Source organism: Mesocricetus auratus, unplaced genomic scaffold (assembly GCF_017639785.1).
Source record: "Mesocricetus auratus isolate SY011 unplaced genomic scaffold, BCM_Maur_2.0 Super-Scaffold_100013, whole genome shotgun sequence".
NCBI classification, from domain to species: domain Eukaryota; kingdom Metazoa; phylum Chordata; class Mammalia; order Rodentia; family Cricetidae; genus Mesocricetus; species Mesocricetus auratus.
The window spans coordinates 77,896,640-77,904,987 of NW_024429196.1; positions in this window are offsets into that span (position 1 = coordinate 77,896,640).

Consider the following 8,348-nt stretch of genomic DNA (forward strand, 5'->3'; position numbering starts at 1 on the left):
GAAACCAGCCACCCGGTTTGCAATCAAGCGTCGGGCAAGTGGGCCAGCACGGGCATTTGCTCCAGGGTCCAGAGCTAATAGACTGTGCTGCAGCTGTGTGCAAGGGCCTAATATTAGCAACGGCGGAGAACCTGACCAATGGCAAGGAAGTCAGAACCGACCTCTGGGGCTCCAAGGCAATCAGGCATCCAGGGTCAGGAGTCATGAGCAGTGGTATTGCTCTCTCTTTCCTCCCAGCCGGGCTCTGCTTTGGACTGCAGCCTTTTCCCACTGGGCCTGCGGTCTGCATATAAAACAGGACCAGAGGCAAACCTCTGTGCGGGTGGGGCCTGGGGAACTGAGAGCAGGACAGATGTAGCCAGACTTAGGAAGGTGGAGAGAGGTAGCTCATCCACACGCCGAGGGGGGGAAGCTCAAGAGGACACCAGGTCCCACCGCAGCTAGTCGGAGCTGAGCAGCGGGTAAGGGGCCACGTGAGGAAACACAAATTATCCTCCTGGTGCAGGGAATCGTGACGACTGCACTTTGTTTTCCCTCCCTTCTTAGGGTGCTTTGGGACGGCCTGAGCTGTAGCACAGACACACTCACAGTAGATGCTTTTTTGTTTGTCCATGGTGCTAGGAAACAAATCCAGACATCGACACACCCAAAGGTGCCCTTAACACTGAGCTGTACCACACTGTAGCATTTGAAACCCTCAAGAAATGACAGCCCTGAGTGGAACTATTGACTGGGACCACCCCCCCTCCCAGGGCAAAGATCTGCAGGCAGAAAAAGCTAGCAGGATCCAGGGTCCCTGGTCAGGGCCACCCCTTACTCTAGGCACTGAGCATGACATCAGTTCCTTTATGTCGTAATATTCACTAGTTTACGCAACCCCAGCCTCCGCTCTTCGAAGACCAGCTAAGTTTGACACCAGTGAGTCCCAGATTCAAATCCTAACATTACCATTCCCTAGCCGCACAATTGTCAAAGGTCGCCTGACCACTGTGGGTGTTTCACCAACCCGGAAGAGGATGCTGACACCCAGTCCTTAAGACCACGGTGGGAGCAAATGAATTAACACAGATACATTAGCCGTCCTCCAGAAGGATCACGGGCTCACATCAGGAATGCAACAGTTGGTGATTGTAGTGAAAGACCCCAGAGTGGGGGGACCCTCACTCCAGTCTCGGGATAAGCCGACGCCCCAATAATTCAAGAGAGACCGTTCTTGATGTAAGCACACGAGGTTTATTTGGGGAACCAGTGCACTGGGGCCGAGCTCGTAACCCTCGCAGGGGCAGAGGAGTTTGACCCCCAGTAGTTGCAGTCAGGGGGTGGGGGTGGGGTTTAAAAGGGAAAAACCATAAAGAATGGGGGAGTTAGGCAAACACCATAAAGGATGGGGAAGTTAAGTGATAGCTCGTGCCTTAGCGGGAAGGCTATAGGTTATCTCAAGCAAGCATTCTTTGGGCATTGTACCGTTAAACACTGAGCAGGAATGTGGTGAGCTAGTTCCTGGATCAGGGAGTGTTATCTTTTAAGTTTATCTTGAGGTCACCGGTTTCTCAGGAGAGGGCAGAAGGACAAGTTACTCTGCGATGGGCTAGTTGCTAGGGGTCGAAAAATGTTGAGTTGGGGTCTCTAAGTAGGCTTTGTCTATCTAAGTCACAGGGCAGAGTTGGCTCTGGTGCACAAGGAAGGAATGTTGTTCTTAAGCCCAAAGACAGAACTCACGTTAAAGATCTTTGAGAACCTCTTCACATAAAGAGGGAGAAGCTTCTAGAATCTCCTTAAGATCTGGGAATGACAATGACACCTTTTTATGTGGAAAAAAAAGCTTGGGGAAAGACAGTCTTGCAGTTAGTCTCCCCGTGATACCCTTATGGTACACACTTGAAAACAAGCTGCAAACTTTACACTGTTCTAGGGAAGGCACAGATCGCTCACTGTTTGCACGCTTTTGACATCTGTAGAGTACTAGGATTCTCCACCCAGCTCACTGCATCAGGAATACCAGGCAAACACACTGCGTTATTTCTGCACCAAGCAAAGGAGCCCAAGGGCAAATGTGTAAAACCTATACAGTAAATCAGCTTAGTCTTTGAAGCCAATTCTAGTAGACTGACAGGGTTTACCTTTGCCTTGTCTTATGGGAACCAATGCGCCAGTGCTACAGTATATTAGTAGTGTCTATTATTAGTGGGGTACCAAGGCTCTCTTAATATAATATATATACTCTATGTATATTTAGGAGGACTAATGGTAGTAAGCAGGTTCTGCTCTTATAGCCAAGAAGGATGGGGGTCCTGGATGGAGACACTGTCAGCAGGTGTCAGCTTTTCCAATGATTAAACTACTCAGAAGGAAACATTGGGATGCAATGAGAGACACAGGAAAAAAAAAAGAGCTACTTTGAACACAGCCATCGCACGGGGGAAATCCCCTTGAAACCAGCAGACACAGCAACAGGTTATACCAGAGAGAATGAAGAATCATTCAGGTTTCCAGAATTTGTGTCTTTTTTTTTTTTTTCGAGACAGGGTTTCTCTGTATTGTTTTGGAGGCTGTCCTGGAACTTGCTGTGTAGACCAGGCTTGGTCTCGAACTCACAGAGATCCGCCTGCCTCTGCCTCCCAAGTGCTGGGATTAAAGGCGTGCGCCACCACCGCCCGGCAATTTGTGTCATTCTTGCGAGACAAGGAAAGACCCGCTGGGGCTGACAGAAAAAGTGAAGGCAGAGACGGTCAGCCAGCTCCGTGATTAAGAAGGCGTCTTGCTCTTCCTGAGGACCTGGGTTCGCTTCCCAGCGTCTTCGATGGTGGATCACAAGCATCCCTATCTGAGAACTGTCTCAGACAATTGCTTCAGTTTCTGAATAAGACTAAATTTGCCAGACTGGACTAAAATTGAAGTGTTTTCCCTCCCACGAGGCAGCAAGTGGGAGGCTTGTGAGAGAAGTCTGAACATCTAGAGAGCTCCAGCCAGCATGCTCTCCCTCACACACACCTCTCCGCCCTGCTTCCACGCCTACCAGACACGCATCGCCTTCTCAGTGTTCCCGAAAACCCAAAGCATGGAAGACTATGTCCTCATTTCAAAGCAGAACGGCCATGCCCAAAGCCACACAGCAGTGCAGCTGTGACTGCAACCAGACGGTGCACCCTCAGAGCCCAGCTGTTAGTCACTCTACTGTTCTTTTTCCACTTCCTTCTGTCTCTCTTGGTCACCCTTGAGCTTCGGCACCCTTAGCCTCCTCCCTTCCGAGCTGTGCCCGGGCAGGTGTAGCTGCTAGGTCTGTTGCCTTTCACAAACAGGGACATTCTGTGCAGCCGGCGCTCACGGCCTCTGCAGCTGAGCTCTGAGGGTGATACTTCAGACTACAGTAAGTATTCAAAGCCACTCAGTGGGCGGACTTTTCTGAGGTCTGAAAAACACATCACAGTGTGTCTCTCTAGGAATTCATTCTGTCCCCTGCTAAATGAGCCCCCACCCTCCAAGCACCTCCCACCATCCTCCGTGTGGAGGAAAATCTACCAAAGGCAACAAGACAAATATCCGCCTGGCAACCTTAGGCGTGGGGCCAAGGCAACCCAGACATGTGGGGCCTTGGGAGCAAGGAGCCTGGGGGGAGAGGATGACACCTGTGTCAACAACAGTGTGCTGGCCTCTCCATCATCAGATGCTTCGTGTGGAGGCTTAGAGGCAAACAGCCATCAGACGGTGTCTCCATCAACCCTGACTTCCATTTATTGAAAGCCTAACTCTCCTCCCACCATCAAGGGAATGTATGTGTTTAGGTGTGGGAACAGTTGACAGGAAACTGAAATATTGATGTCCTAACGCTTTTATAAATAAGATGCCTTCCGACACTAGACTTTTGGTACAAACAAGTTGTCAAAGCAGAAGCAAAAATATGTGTCTGAAAAGAAAATTCCGTTAATCGGTTAGTTCCCTGGGTTTGTGGGGGAAAGGATTGTTGCCCAAAGTTCCTGGTGTTCTGGAACCTTCAGGAAGTGCAGTAGGGACTCCTCGCTTCCGTGTGACAATTTCTTTTCTTTGTATTTGTGCATGTTCTGTGTATGTGGTGTGGTGTATGTGTATGTGTGTGGGGGAGTGTGGTGTGTATTTACGTGTGTGGGGTGGTGTGATGTGTTATGTGTGCGTGTGTGTGTGTGTGTGTGTGTGTGTGTGGCACATGTACTTGTGTGTTCATAAATACACGTGCGTGGTTGGGGGAGGCCTGAAGTTGCTCCTGAGTATCTCCCTGAATCACTCTCTTCCTGTGTTTTTTGGGACGGGGGTTCCCTAACCCCCACACCACTCCCCAGACCTGGGGATTACAGATGTGAGCTGCTGCACCTGGCCTTTTACATGAGGCTCTGAACTCGGGTCCTCACGCTTGTGCGGCAGGCACTTTATGGACTGAGCCATCTGGTCTAAGAATCATCTTCAATTCTGGTTACCGTGTCTACGCACAGGTGTGGTCCTCATCCTTCAGTAAGTTAGTCTTTCAGAGGGAACAAATCTGTGACTGGTAAACAGGAAGCACCATGGACTCATGCCAAGGGACCTCCGCCTTGGATGGACACAAGGTCATCGTGCTCAGATTCCCAGGAGCTGCTGCGCTTTGTACTGTGATTTAACCTCCAGGAGCTTCGGTTCACGTATCTGAAGCAGAGGCGATAATGTCTGTCTCTAGGGGTGGTCTTGGGGTTCCATGTGGAAGCTGCTATCTGATCTGCCACTTTCAGGGGGATTGCTTCTGTGGTAAGTGCCGAGGTGGATAGACAGATCACCAAAGGCTCGCACACTTAGGGTGTCATCTGCTAGTGGCTCTCAGTGGGGCCTTGTTCCAGACGTCACCTCCATCAGGAGATGCCTCACCCAAGACCCATTGGAAGGGACTGGGGCTGGTGTCCACCCAGCAGTGAGTTCCTGGCTTGAATCAAAATTCATGTAATCCTAAACTCTTTTAACCACAGAGCTGTCTCTCCAGCCAACAATCTATTTATTTTTATTTTACCAGTGTTTGCCTGCTTGTATGTCTATGACCCACATGTGTGCAGATGCCAGTGAAGGCCAGAAGAGGACATCAGATCCCCTGGGACTGGAGTTGCAGGTGTTGGGAGCCACCCTGCGGGTGCTGGGAATCAAACCTGCGTCCTCTGGAGGAGCGACCAGTGCTCCTAACTGAAAATCTACCCTTTGCCACTGCAGTCTTGCATTATGACCTGGGGGGCAGCTCCAGTTGGCAGAGTGCGTGCCTGCCACGCATGAAGCCCTGGATTCACTCCCCAGAAACACATAAAACTAGGCATGGAGGTACACGTTTGTAATCCCACCACTTGGGAGGTGGAGGCCGGAGGATCAGAAGTTCAAGGTCATCTTCGGGACATAGCAAGTTCAAGGTCAGGCTAAGATGCATGTGACCTATCAAATAAAAATGGTAAGCAACTTCAGAAGACGGCGGAGATGCCCCACTCCTTAAGAGTCACTCCCTCCCTCACTTCCCCTTGCCACTGGCAACCGCTAGTCCTAGCTGCTGTCTCTACCGACCTGCCCGCCAAGACTTCTCATGCAAACACAGAACCATACAAATTCTTTCACTTAGCGCGGTGCCGACGTTTACCTATTGCCTTGGTCCATTTGTGCAACTATAACCAGTACCACGATGAGGAGGCTGTGGTGGCTGTTCTTGCTTGCCACCTTGACTACAGCTGGAACTACTAAAACCCAAGAGGCTGGGTGCGCCTGTGAGGGACGGTTTTTCTCAATTAAATCATCTTTAGTGGGAAGACCCACTTCTAACCCAGATCTCGTGAGGGGGAGGACCCGCCTTTAATCCGGGCCACCTCCTGGCCGTCTGTGTAAAGGACATGGAAGAAGGTAGCTTGTTCTCTTTGCCTGCTTGTTCTGGCTCTGCTGGCAAATCCGCCCCTTCACTGGCACGGGAGCCCACTTCCTTGGTATTCTGGCATCTACTGAAGACCAGCAGAGACACCCAGCCTGGTGGCTGGACAGCTGATAGAATCCTGGCCCTCCCACTGTTACACAGACATCACTGGACTGGCTGAGCCAGCAACTGTAATCCATTGTATAAATCCATTTGTGTCTGTGTGTGTGTGTGTGTGTGTGTGTGTGTGTGTGTGTGTGTGTGTGTGTAATCAGTTCTGTTCCTCTAGAGAACCCCACTAATACATATTTTGGCACCAGAAGTGCTTCTGGAGCAACAGAAGCACGGTGATAAATTTTTAAGTGTCTGGGACAGGCTTTCTGGTTTGCCGACACCTAAGTCACCGAGGCCTGTCCTGGGATCATGGAGAGCACTGAAAGTCCATGGTGTGAACTTTGGACTCCAGGAGATGAGTGCATTCCCACTGTCCCGACTCACCGACTGTGAGGGGCAGCAGATTTGGTGACTCTGTGTATGACGTTTTTGACAGTTCACAGGAATAGGATGATGCTGATTGGATGCTCCAGGCTGCTCTAGGCAAACTGACAAAGGAGAAGATGAGCCCCATGATAACATCAACCACGCCCTAGCATCTCATAAAGCTGTGAAGGACAACAGTTAGCTCAGCAATAAAACTGGATGGCTCCAAATGAAGGAGTATTGTTTCTTTTGTTGTTTTTGTTGCTGCTGCTGCAGCTGCTGTTTCAAGACAAGGTTTCTCTGTGTGGCCTGGCTGTCTTGAAACTCATTGTAGACCAGGCTGGCCTTCAACTCAGACATCTGCCTGCCTCTGCCTCCTGAGTGCTGGGACTAAATGTGTGCACCACCACCACCAGGCTCAGACTAAAGTTTTTTAAGTATGCCCTGTGAGAGAGTCTTATCTCCAACAGCCACACAGCTCAAGTTTCAGAAGACTAAACCAAAGCCTTCATTACAAGGTTGGCTAAGTTACAGCAAAAATTCAAACCCTAGCCTTGGAGGGTGTCCGTGGTTAAAGTAAAGGCGTTAATTGGTAAAGGATGGAGTCCTATAACTTGGGACAGGGATGTGTAGGAAGACCCGACTGCAACTGAAAACTTTGAACCCCCAGAATCTCCAGGATTTCCCCACCCAGTCTCCCCCAGCCTCGGCAGATGCACTCACACCCTGACACCTGGAATATTGCATTTTTCTGTCTTTAACTGAGGAAATTAATCCTTTATTGCCTATTAAATCAGCAATGACTTTTTCTGAAGGCAATGCCAAGCAAGACAATATTGATGTCCCCTAGGGACCAGTAACAGTTGCCTCTAGACCTATTACTAGACTTAAGGCTAAGCAGGCTCCTAGAGGAGAGATAGAAAGTATAGTTCATAAGGAGGTGTGAGACACTCCTAAAGAGCTTAATGAGTTTGCTGATTCATTCAAGCAGAATTCTGGGAAATGTGTGTGGGAATGGATATTAAGGTTGTGGGATAACAGTGGGAGGAGCATAAAACTGGATCAGGCTGAGTGTATTGATACGGGACCACTGAGTGGAGATTCTACATTTGATATGGAAACTCCTACGGTTTTAAATAAAAAAAAAAAGTTGGTTTGATTTGAACGGTTGGGCTAAGCATTTGTCCAAAGATAGCCTACTAAAAAGAAGTTGAAGATGCCTGACATCCCTCGGCTCAGTGGGATTTTAGGGCTCAGGAAGTGTAAAACCTAGGCCTCCACAATGGGAAGGCCCAGAGGGCACACCCTTCCCTGATCTTATAGTGCAAAATGGCGAGAGGGGAGCCAGCACATTTGAAGAGCTCTGCTATCTCCCTCTTCCTAGGGTTGGACACTGTTGCTCAGCTGGATGAACTAAATGCATTGGGTTTAACTGGGCCCCAAGGAAGCACGGAATCAACAAAGGCAAGGTGATTATAGTTACAGTGATGGTCACATAGACAAAGCAACGTCCGTAATGGCCTGACCCACAACGTGCAGCACAGGTGGGTTTTGGCATGACTCGTGTGGACCTTTGGCACCGGCTGATCAATCATGGTGTTTCCAGGCATGAAACAGATGAGAAGCCCATGAACCAATCGGGAGAGTTGAGTCAGTTTGCAAACCCGGAACCCACTGAATCATGGGATGGCCAAGTTCCCTTGAGGAAGGGCCTTGATAAAATAAATACCTAGGAGTTTTACTGCTAGCCTTTCTCCAGTCTTTCCACAGAAGTACACTAGAAGAAAGGAAATAATCAGACTTTCCAGGGTCTGTTGGATACTGGTTCCGAATTGACACTGATTCTGGGAGATCCCAAGAAACACCGTGGCCCTCCAGATAAAGTAGAGACTTATGGAGGTCAGGTGATTAGTGTAGCTTTGCTGAAGTCTGACTCACAGTCAGTCCTGTGGTCCCCCAAACTCATCATATGTTTGTTCCCCCATCCCAG